We start from the raw sequence: 12405 nt of genomic DNA, 5'->3' as shown, positions 1-12405 counted from the left end.
TGTGCCCTTTCATTTAATGCCAAGTGTGCTCAGATGGGCTTTATTTCAAAGACTGTAACATCCAACAATTGTTTCTTTATAACTCCAAGATTCCTTTCCACTGGTTAAAACTGAACTAACTATTGAAGTATATAGACATCTCATAACATACAATGTCAGGTTATTAAAGGCAATACTTTGCTAAGCATACTCAGAGCCTGACTTACCCTATTCAGTTTTATAGCAAATTCTACTGACTTTGCCAAGATATCTAAATTTGGCATTAACATTATGTTTATTTACCAATGTAATAGCTTCTACTCCAACAAGCTGCGCTTTCACAATCTCTGATTTGGCAACGCAGATTTTAAGAGCAAAATACAGTAACTTGCCATTTACTTCAGTCTGTAAACTAATGCTGGCAAATCTTGGGACACTTTTACTCAGCAATACTGCATCAACTGCTTATCAAGATCTGACAGGTATCCCTTTCTCAACACATTCAATTTCTCTCTCTCTCTCCGAGTTCATTCTAATTGTGAATTACATCTTTCTCTAAAGTATTTCATGAAATCCTCCTTCTCAAATTTCACCCCCTCCCCATCTCTCTCTCTCTCTCTCTCTCTCTCAGGTATTTCTATGAAATCCCCTCATCCCCCTCATTTAACCCCCTCTCTCTCTCTCTCTCTCTCTCTCTCTCTCTCTCTCTCTCTCTCTACGAGATACTCTTGATTCTGAATTATCTCTCTCTCTCTCTCTTAGACATTTCAAACTATGAAATATATCAACTTATCGATAACTAAAGCTGTTCACGTGATCAGTTTGAAAGGGTATCTGAGTTATATAGATTATAACTTGCTGTTTATAACATTCTAACATCACTTATTAAAAAATATCAAAGCGATAAGATCTTAAAACTGAACTTTGTCTTGGGAATGCTTACAAGAACTGTTCGAGGTAGCAAAGAGCATCCTGTTTCACTTTAAAGGACTTCGGAATTCCACATTTCGTATGTGTTCCTCGATTGCTGTTTTTTCGTCTGTTCCTTTGCCTCAGTTGTTGACACCATACAACTTTAATCGTTACAGTTGGAAAATTAAATCAAGATAGCAAACTATCAAGCAATCTTTCTTTTGCTTGGCGGGTCACTCATCGAAGGTGGTCAATAAATCAAGGTCAGTTTTGTCATAATATGTTTAATCGGTTCTCTTCTTGGAAACACTGCCCACACAAAAAAAGGGGGGGGCGGTTGTTGAGCCGTGGGCAGTCGGGGGCAGGGGTGTATGAACGCTGATAGCCTTGCAACTCCTCGTTTTCCTCCTCCGCCTTCTACCTCTCCCTCTCCCTCTCCTACTGACTCCCCCCCCCTCTCTCTCTCTCTCTCTCTCTCTCTCTCTCAGCGCCAATGACCATTGGATGGAAGATGTTACCATCCTATCAGTCACTGGTCAGGCACTTAAAAAAATTACACTGTTATCTATTATCATGATTATTCTAGGTTTATTTACGTAAGCACTGCGCAAGCAAGCATAAATGCCTGTTTACATTAGGCTTATATAACTTACAGAAGACACCAATGCCCTCTCTTCACGGCGTGGATACTCCTAGAGAACATTAAATCAGTCAACCAATCATGGCGTGGACAGCGAGCCATCTTGACAATAATTGACTAGGTCAATTATTGACCTAGTCAATAATTGTTATATAGACCCAGAAGACTAGGTCTATATAACAGTTACACTTCATCCACAAAACTTCGAACTGTTCAAAAACTGGACTGCTGGTTTTGGCCGACTCGCAAACTGCCAACCTGGCGCACTCTCGCCAACATCTGGAACTGGTCAGGTTGAGGACAATAAGGAAACTTGATTATAATAACGATAACGTCTCAGACAGAAATGCCACATGTTAATTATCCTTCATGTTATCACTAATGAATAATGAACCATTAAGGAATCACTGTCAGAAGTTCAATTGTGAATACCATTAAAGCACTCGTTCGAGAATTAGAGTATTGAGTCTCCTCTTCAGTGTTCAGGGCAAGGGATCATGTTGGCATAACCAAAAACCAAACAAACAGTAGAGGAGGAGAGAGAGAAGCCATAAGCCTGTATGTGGAACCATACCATATGAAGATTCAGCCAGAAAGTGCACAAGGAGGAAGAGACTAAGAATTGATCATTGGACAAAGTAATATCTTGATGGCGATGATCTTATAAGAAATTACGATGAGTTGAAATCTGAGAGAGAGAGAGAGAGAGAGAGAGAGAGAGAGAATGTCGAACGTCTGCTTTCTTCCTGATGCAGGTATTAGGGGGCGTGGGTGGCCCTTGCTGGTGTCGCAGAGAAGTGTTGATCCGGACCCACCCACTTGCACGTCTTCCCACCTCAGTGCAGTAAGTGCCGTCCGGTGAGCTGCAGTTTCCGGGTCTGCGGCCTGTTCCTTCGCCAGGTCTTTGTAGTCTATGCCCAAGTGGACTGAATTTATTTCAATTCGTGATGGGGCGTCAGCTACTGGGTTCTTCTTGCCAGGGACATAACTGATGGTGCAGCCGAATTGGGAGATAGCAGCCAGGTGCCATTGCTGTCTTGCCGACCATGCGTCTCCTGCCCTCGTGAACGCATGTACCAACGGCTTGTGGTCTGTCAGGATGGTGAAAGGGCTGCTGTCCAAGAGGTACTAGAAGTGCCACACGGCTTGGTAGATTGCCAGCAGTTCCCTGTCGAAGGCACTGTAGCGGATCTCTGGTGGCTTTAACTTGCAGCTAAAAAAGGCAAGCAGGCAGGAGAACCATCTACTATCTGCTCCAGCATGGCTCCGCAGGCGACGTTGCTGGCGTTGGTGGTAAGTCTCGGGGGGTGGAGTCTTGATATGTTAAGGTGGTGGCTTTGGCGAGGGCTGCCTTCGTCTGTTTGAACACCTTTTCTGCAGGGCTTCCCAAGTCAAGTGCTTTCAGCTTCCCCTTCAGTACTTCGATTAGGAGATACATGATGCGGGCGATGCCCGGCACAAAACGTCGGTAGTAGTTGACCATGCAGAGGAACTCCTACAGGGACTTGATGGTTTTTGGTGCTGGTAACTCCTTCACTGCATTCACCTTGGAGGCCATGGGGCTGACACCTGCTGGAGAGACTTCGTGTCCCAGGAAGTCTACCTTCTCCACTCTGAAGGTAAATTTGTCGAATCTGATGACCAAACTGTTCTCCTGAAGGCGTTTCAGCACAGCCTGGACGTGATCTAGGTGCTCCTCCAGCGACCTGGGGAAGATCAGGATGTTGTCCATGTAGCAGATGCAGAGAGGTAGGTCCCCCAAGATGCTGTCCATAAGGCATTGGAATGTGGCCCCGGCGTTCCTGAGGCCAAAGGTGGGGTAGGAGAAGGTATATGTCCCAAAGGCGTGATGATGGCTGTCTTCAGAACATTGTCGGGATGTACTGGTACCTGAAAATAGGACTTGGGCAAATCCATTTTTGTGAATATCTTGGCCTCGTGCAGGGCACCTGTTAGGTCCTGCATGTCTGGCAGGGGATAGTGGTCCGGTCTTGTCATTAGGTTCAGCCAACAACAGTTCCCACAGGACCTCCAGGAACCATCTGGTTTCTTCACCATGTGGAGGGGGTATGCCCATGGACTAGATGCCTCTCTGCAGATACCCATCCTTTCCATCTCAGCGAATGCTCGTTTAGCATCTTGGAGTTTCTTGGGTGGCAGGTGGCAGAATTTGGCATGTGTCAGCAGGCCTGTGGTGGTGATATGTGGTGATGGATGCCATGCTTGGCCTGGGTACCTGGCACCTGATGCAGTTCTGGTTTGAAGACATCTGGGAATTTGTGGAGGAGGCCGTTGTATTTGTTCCATAAGACGGAGCATACGGCGGGCATTCCCGGTCCGGTGGAGAGCGGCTGGGAGCGGTAGGCTCCAGTATCCAGCAGGCGTTTTCGGCCGACGTCTACTAGCAGTCTGTGATGTGCAAGGAAATCGGCGCCCAGTAAAGGAAACTTGACATCCACGATGATGAAGGGCTATTCATATTTATGACCCATGATGGATATTCTGCAGGTCCGAGTTCCGTAACAGCAGATGGGGCTTCCATTTGCAGCCACTAGTGAGGCTGCGGCACCAAATGTGCAGTTCCGGCCCTCCTTCAACAGTGGAAATACCGACTGCATAGCCCGGTGTCTACCAACATCCGTCGTCTTGATATGGCGTTGTGGATGAAAAATCCTACTGGCTGGGGTTTCTTAAGGTTTGCGGCCATTGCTGTCATGGGTGGCCACCTTTCTAGTTTTTTGTGAAAGAACAGGGGGCTCTGCAATTTCTGGCGTCACTGCCGAACCCCCGATGGATTTGTCCTCGGTTTCTGCTGCTGTGGTGGCGCCTTCTTCCTGTATACCATGTTCATGTCCCCCACTTCAGCTTCTGCTACCAGGCTGCAGGCTGCAGGTGTTGCGGCGTGTTTGGAGGCCTTGGTGGCCTCGTGGAGTTTGTGTGCAACGTTCACCAATTCGTCCATTGAGGGGAGTTCGTATCCATGATTTGTGCCCTCACCTCCTGCGGAAAGCATCGCAGGAATATTTCCTGCGACAAGCTGATCTCCCTCCTCCGTCTGAGTCGACGCCCGGCAGCTTCAGGAGACCTCGTAGTTCGTCCCAGGCGTCCCTGGGTGATGCTTCCCCCAGGGGCTGGGTCATCAGGTCGAGAGCGCGTTGGGCTCTCTCTGGGACAGGGCATGGAGTATGTGTTGAAGAGTTTCTCTCGCAGGTCTCTGTACTTGACTTTGCCCAGCTGTGAGTTCAACCATGGGGTGATTTTGTTGAAGACCTCCTCTGGCAGCGTTGTCATGGTGACGTCCGCTTTGGTTTCCTCGTCTGTGATTTTTGCTGCCCGGAAATGGACGTCTGCCTGCAGGAACCAGGTTGCAGTATCTTGCCACGAGAACAGTGGGAGTTTTATCGCCTGGCTTATTGCTGCCTTCAAAAGGGAGAGGGGGATGTAGAGGATCTGTGCATCCTTGGAATGACTTTCTACCTCAGTGTCTGACATTTTGCCTCACACCAAAACACAAAATAAGCGCTGTATTTAGTCCGTTAATGGTGTTTGGGGCTCGTCAGAAGTCAAAACTATACGCTGTGTGGTTCCGTTAATGACTTCTGAATATGGTCGAAGTGAATCATAAATGGCAGGGTCAAACCATTCGAGAACACCAGAATGTAACTGAAGGAGGTACGCCATAACTAGTCTGTTAGTGGCGTGGGTGTTCTCCAAGGAAGGAGTTCTCAGAGGCCTAGACTTTGTCGCCATATGGTTCTTTTAAGGGCTCTCTGAAAGTAAAGCGGCCGTGATAAGTCCGTTAATGGCGAAGCCAAAACCGCTGTGCTTAACGTCGCTCCTCGGGTCACCAGTTGTGAGGTCAAAGAGACAGAACTGGGTACTGACTGATTTATTTACTTGGGCACAGGTATACATAGCAGCGTGAGACGGAAATGAAGTGCCTGACCTTCAATTGCTCTGACCCGTACGCTGAGTGAGAGCAATTTGTGTTTGTTAACAGTCAGTCAGATAGCAACAATTAGAGACATAATGTACATAGGTAATGAAATATATACTGACAAAAAGGCCATTAAATTCTAATACAAATATATACATGAGATTCTCGCTGTGTTGATAGATGCGATACCTGATCAATTAATGGGAAAATGAAGAGATTATCTTTATATATGTATAATGAAAACAATATATATATATATATATATATATATATATATATATATATATATATATATATATATAATGAAAACAAAGCTCCAAACCCGAAACAGAAGTAGTCACAAGCATCAGAAGTGGGATTGTGTTCTCTTTTAATTTTTTTCCTTTTTCCTCACCTGACAACTAAGCTGATATTTCTCCTCAAATAGTCGGTTTGATGGGTTGCTTGACTGGTCTAATTAGATTAAGCTGGTCTTAAGCCAGCGTGGGCTCTTGTACAAAAGCGGTCCCTAAGTGTGGGGAAAAGTGTTAAAGAAATTAAGGGTATGTAATGGCGTTGGCCTCTAACTCGGCCTAACAAATGTGGACAGCAAGTGTATAACATATTCTCTGACAAACAAAATAGAGTTTGCATAATCACAGCCTACATAATCAAAAGCCATAACCTGTTCTATCTTTAACAGTTAAAAACATCCAATTTTGTCATCCTGTCTCTAGAGGAACATTGGTATTTTCATTTTCTTTATGGCAAATACAAATGACAAAGAAATTTTATTCCTGCACATTCCTCCACAAGGTTTAGGTTATCTAGAAGGAAGAAAACATTTTTTTCAGTTCATCGTAGATTATTCGAAGCACATTATTAACCAGATTATAGAATATATTCATTCATATCATAAACGACAAGGTTGGGAATAAAATGGAAGATGGAAAAATGAAAACAACGAGAAAAATGCTTCACTAAAATATGAACCGATTGAAGATTTTCATAAAAGAAAACGGATACCGAATACATTTTTAATTGAAAGAAAACGATATTTCAGCAGTAACCTGTTTATTTAACCAAGCCTCTCGATGGCAAAGCACTCGGAAACTTTAAGAGTACTTTAAGTATTTAAAAACCAAATGCAATTTGAAATTGTCGTTCTAGACAAGTGTCTTTGTTAAAAAAATTCTTTTAAGTCTCAGTGCTACAACTTTATTACTTAAGCTTCAAAAATGTCACTGAATTTCATCCAGATTAGCCTAGTAACTATTAGCTTAGCCTGTGGATCACGGATCACCCCCCTCTGCCGATTGACAAGAATCGAAGACAATAACTTGCTCATTTTAAATAAAAAATAAATTCCAAGTCTTTGATAGTGCGAATTTGCACACAAATTTATCTAATTTGCACCAAAGGGAGATATTTTGGACAAAATAGTTTGGCGTTATATCTACGACCTAATAAAATTAATGCCTCGAAAAGTGTGCATTCTCTTTCATAAACTATTGCTTGATTTCATCTCGTTTTTATGTCTCGCTATCAATTCAATATTAGCCTACTTTTATAATTATAAACTTTCATCATGGGACTTACCATTGTGATATTACTGATGTTTAAAGCGAATTAGCCTACTACCTGGGTCCTTCTGTACAGTTTATTTTGGTGGAGTTGCAGGCGGTCGCCTGGGTGTTGGTTCTCTTCACGATAACACTTCATGCTGCGCAAAACATTCCTGCGTAAAAGCACCTTTGTTCAGTTTTCTAGGAAATTTTATACAACGCCGAGAAGAAAAGATGGAAGATGTTATGTGAAGTAGAATTACTGTTTTCAGTAACTGAAATTTACGTAATTATAACTGGACAAGCTAAAAGTGTTGAAGATTCTGACAAAATTTCTTGTCTAATGAGTCACCAGATGAAGACATTGAGATCGGTCAACATGCAGACTACAAGTCATCATTATTATCATGAGACAATTAATTACTGCTTGTTTGGTTACAAGTATTCAGTAACCTTGCAATTATAGAAAAGGGATCTTGAGCGGAACTTAGCTAAAAAGGTGAAGTAATCCCTAGAACACCGTGTGGGTATGGAATAAAAACTGCAGTGACAATGGAAAAAAGTTAAAACTGCTGTGACAATGGAAAAAAGTTAAAACTGCAGTTACAATGGAAAAAAGTTAAAACTACAGTGACAATGGAAAAAAGTTAAAACTGCGGTGACAATGGAAAAAAGTTAACACTGCAGTGACAATGGAAAAAAATTAAAACTCCAGTGACAATGGAAAAAAAGTTAAAACTGCAGTGACAATGGAAAAAAAGTTAAAACTGCAGGGACAATGGAAAAAAAAGTTAAAACTGCAGTGACAATGGAAAAAAATTAAAACTGCAGTGACAATGGAAAAAAGTTAAAACTGCAGTGACAATGGAAAAAAAGTTAACACTGCAGTGACAATGGAAAAAAATTAAAACTGCAGTGACAATGGAAAAAAAGTTAAAACTGCAGTGACAATGGAAAAAAGTTAAAACTGCAGTGACAATGGAAAAAAAGTTAAAACTGCAGTGACAATGGAAAAAAAATTAAAACTGCAGTGACAATGGAAAAAAGTTAAAACTGCAGTGACAATGGAAAAAAAGTTAAAACTGCAGTGACAATGAAAAAAAATTAAAACTGCAGTGACAATGGAAAAAAAGTTAAAACTGCAGTGACAATGGAAAAAAAGTTAACACAGCAGTGACAATGAAAAAAAAGTTAAAACTGCAGTGACAATGGAAAAAAAGTTAAAACTGCACTGACAATGGAAAAAAGTCAACAGTTGACAGTGTACTGTTTAAAGTAGAATTTTCAATAAACAGAAACTGTCCATTCTTGTATTTTTGCAGACCTGTTAAAATGCAGTGAATGAAAACTAATTTGTGACCATGGAATGTTATTATAAATTGTTACACGTAAGATTCTAACTGATATTGGCTTCTTAGTCTATTGATAAGAAAAACTGTAAAAATATGCAACTGAACAAAGCAACATTTCATTTTGTATTTTACTGTATAAGTGTCCAAACCAACAAGAACCATGTATACTGAATATGAAATGGCATGAATGATATTTTGTATATAGTTGGTACTATACAAAACGTCATACCTTTCAATGACAGTTCAAGAATATCATGTTAAAATTTAGAATTGTACACACACGTACTTGTTGTACATATGCTATTAAAGGCTTACAGAAGATAAAGCTTTCCTATGATAATGAACTGATTCTTGTATTCAACGAGCACTTCCTCAGACTCCTGGATAAAAAAAAAAACTCTAACTTCACAAGTGGAGAAATTTGCAATTACATAACTAAGTTAAGAATGAAGTCAAGTACCTTTGAAAACAAAGCATCATTATTACTGATCAAAAACTGTTTATTTATTTATTTATTTATTTTTTTTTTTGGGCGAGAAGCTAACAAAAAGTTGCCAGCTTAAAACCACCAACCTTATCACACACTTCCAAGAAATTCTACAAATCTGAAGAGTTTAGCTACGAGCCCTCACAGGTAAATCAGAGACGCCTCAGAAGAAGCTTTTCACAAGTCTTTGACACGTCCTCTAGTTTCAAGTGCACCACGCAATCTTATCTTTTCTCCTATACAAAACTTGAAATGGGCAAGGAATGTTGATTTCGTATAGATTCTAGACTCTGAAAGCCATAAGGTATAAAACCTACTACGTATTCTCCGTCTGAAGGAAATGACTCTGCTCTGTAGAACATGAAACAACTTTCCCTGAAACTTTTCGACTCAATGAACACGGGAATGACATCAGCATCAGTCACCTGAGAACAATACCAACAGGTTAGAGCAATAAGGATCTGTAGTAAAGAAACGACATGCTGTCCAGTTGAAAATCTAAATTTAAAGACATTATGAGATTGAAAAAAAAAGCAATGTACTCTCTGGACTAGCTGTGAGAGATGGAAATGTCCTCAACATTGAACCACACTAGAATAGATGAAAATGTAGCTCAAGAAAACCTGAGTGAATCGAAGAAATGAATCACTGATGAGAGAAAAAAAAGCATGCAAATGAATTGCTTGAAAAAAAAAAAGTGTGGAAATGTGGAAGGAGTTAGCCGAACGTTTTCAGCTCGAGAGAGAGAGAGAGAGAGAGAGAGAGAGAGAGAGAGAGAGAGAGAGGGGGGGAATCGGATTCCTCATTCTAGTGCAGTTTACCCAATAGGCCAGTCAACAGAGGAAAAAGGGCTGAATAAGCTTTAAAAAAACGAACTTAATAACATGTTAATTTTGCACCCCTCTACCACCCCGGATTTGGTAGCCATATTGAAAAAATGACGGCGAAAAACAGTTTTTTGCAAATATCTCTCTCTGGGCACATTTTAGTGAAAAATGGTACGACATAAAAAATAATCTACATAAAATTCTCTATAAAAACTCCTCTATTCATTTTTCTGATATCTTGTTCGGTTTTTGTGCCAGAAGTGCGAGTATATTCACATCTCTTTTATTTTGTATCCCCCAGCACCCGAGTAATTTTTCTTACATGCAATATTGAAAAAAAATTCTGAGTTAATAACATAACTGCTTTTCTCTTGTTTTAGGACTATGAAAAGAGACAGTTAACCAGTCAGTGATTCTATATTGATGAAAATGTTTTCATTGAAAAAATGCTTCATTTGTGATGGACATGTTTCTGAGGGTGAGACTCGAGATGTTAAAGAGAAAGATATTCAGACACTGATAGACTATAGTGTTAAGTGGAAAGATGGAAAACATTATCAATTAGAAGGACTGAAAAGCGTGAGAGTGCATGAAAAATGTAGGAAGGTGTACACGAAGGAAAGGAGTGCTGAAGCTTTCCAGGCAAGACAGAAAACGTCTCAAATGCGTACATCATCACCACGAAGTTTAGAGTCACATTTTGATTTTCTACGTGACTTGTTTTTTTTTTTTTTTGTGGAAAAGACGCATCAAAAGAGTTTTTGAAAAAACAAAACAAAAAAACAGTCGAGTGACCGTGAATCTGTGCATTGTATAGAGACTCTTCATGTTAAGGACACTATTTTGAAAGCAGGTGAAATGAGAAATGATGAGTGGGGCAAAAGTGTATGTACTCGCATAAACAATGTAGTTGATTTAGTTGCTGCTGAGGCAAGATACCATTCGTCCTGCATGAAAAAATTCTACCATACCGATAGGCCTACATCTTCCGGTGTGAAACGTGGTCGCCCCAAAACTTCTACAGTTGCAGAAGCAATGACTCATGCTTATAAATACCTGGAGAAAAATATAGAGGAATGCAATTTACTTTAAGTGAAATCTTTGAGGGATATGATGGTGAGCTACCAACTGATAAAACAATAAAATCTGAACTGAAAGAAAAATATGGACAAGACATAGTTGTTTCTGTGAACAAAAACAGAAAACCAGTGGTGCGTTTCCATGACGCAGGGAATAAAATTCTAACTGATGCGTGGTATGACAAACACAGGAATCTTGATGAAAAAGAAGAGCGACTTCGGACTGTAAATACAACCGCCAAAATAATTGCTGAAGATATAAGGTCACAGATATATGAAACTGATCAGTATCCTCCGCGAGGACCTGCTAAAATTGCTGAAATAGGAAAGGCTTTCATTCTTCCGTTATATGGGAGTAGTGAAAGTGATTCCCTTTGTGAATTGAGATACCGATGCTTTGCCCAATCACTAAACAAAAGCAAGCTCGCTTTGGCTTCACTGCCTCCAACCGATGCGACTGCTAGATTTCACTCCTTACGTACATACCACCAGGTACAGAAGTGGCTGGGCAATGACTTGCCACCAACACAATGGGGTTGGAAGGGAACTACGAAAGGGCTGACACCAATCACTACTGATAAAGATCCTGCTCCTCCAGACCTGCTAAACATCATATCATGCAAATGCCTCAAAGGCTGCATGACTACCACCTGTAGCTGTAGAAAGGCAGGCTTAAAACGTTCAGTGATATGTGCTTCTTGCCAGGGGCTGTCGTGTTCAAATGCTGACATCACTGATTATGAAGAAGATTGTGATGATCCTATTGATGACACATTAGAAAACTTACTCATTCCAGAGAGTGAAACAACTTATGAAATAGACACACTACAATAGAATATACCATTTTCATAGCTGAAATCGTAAAATCATTAGTCAAACTACACTAGAATAGATCATGTTTCTGTAATGAACCAGCTTGTTTGTCATGCAATACACAGTGAGATAACTAACATAACCATCGAAGCCTTTATTTCTCATTATACAGCAATAATTAGTACAGCAATGACTATGATTGATAACTTTGCATTTTGGGTGGATGGTTGGGTGCAAGGGTGGGAACTCCGCCTGTGAGTATTCACTGTCTGTCCTAAGCCAGAATAAAGGAGGAAGTCCACCCTTGTGAGACGATTTTCCAAACTATTAGAAAACAGGAAGTATCGAGAAGCATATGCGACCATTTTTCAACTGTAGCTCAAAACCCCCGCAACATATCAGAAAAATGAGTAGAAGAGTTTTTATAGAGAATTTTATATAGAATATTTTATGTTTCGTATTATTTTTCACTAAAATGTGTCCTAAGAGAGATATTTTCAAAAAACTTTTTCGTCGTCATTTTTTCAAGATGGCTTCCAAATACGGGGTGGCAGAGGGGTGCAAAATTAATATGTTATTAAGTAAGTTATTGTTAAGAAAATAAAACTTATTGCAGCTTTCCCCGATTTTTTTCCTTATTCAGCTCCCTACTGACTGACCTACGATGCTTTGCTGCTTAATCAATGCAAGTATGATGGTGTGCTGCAAACATACAGGAGTAACTTGCCCAAACGACAACATATTCGCGTGTTCACTTAATATTTAATGGGTTTCAAAACACAAATGGCTATTATTAATAACAAGGCTGCTAAAATAGAAGTGAACATAGACACTG

The sequence above is a fragment of the Macrobrachium rosenbergii genome, chromosome 41, assembly GCF_040412425.1.
Source record: "Macrobrachium rosenbergii isolate ZJJX-2024 chromosome 41, ASM4041242v1, whole genome shotgun sequence".
Classification (NCBI taxonomy): domain Eukaryota; kingdom Metazoa; phylum Arthropoda; class Malacostraca; order Decapoda; family Palaemonidae; genus Macrobrachium; species Macrobrachium rosenbergii.
The sequence above is the reverse complement of the archived record's forward strand: the minus strand, read 5'-3'. Positions refer to the sequence as shown.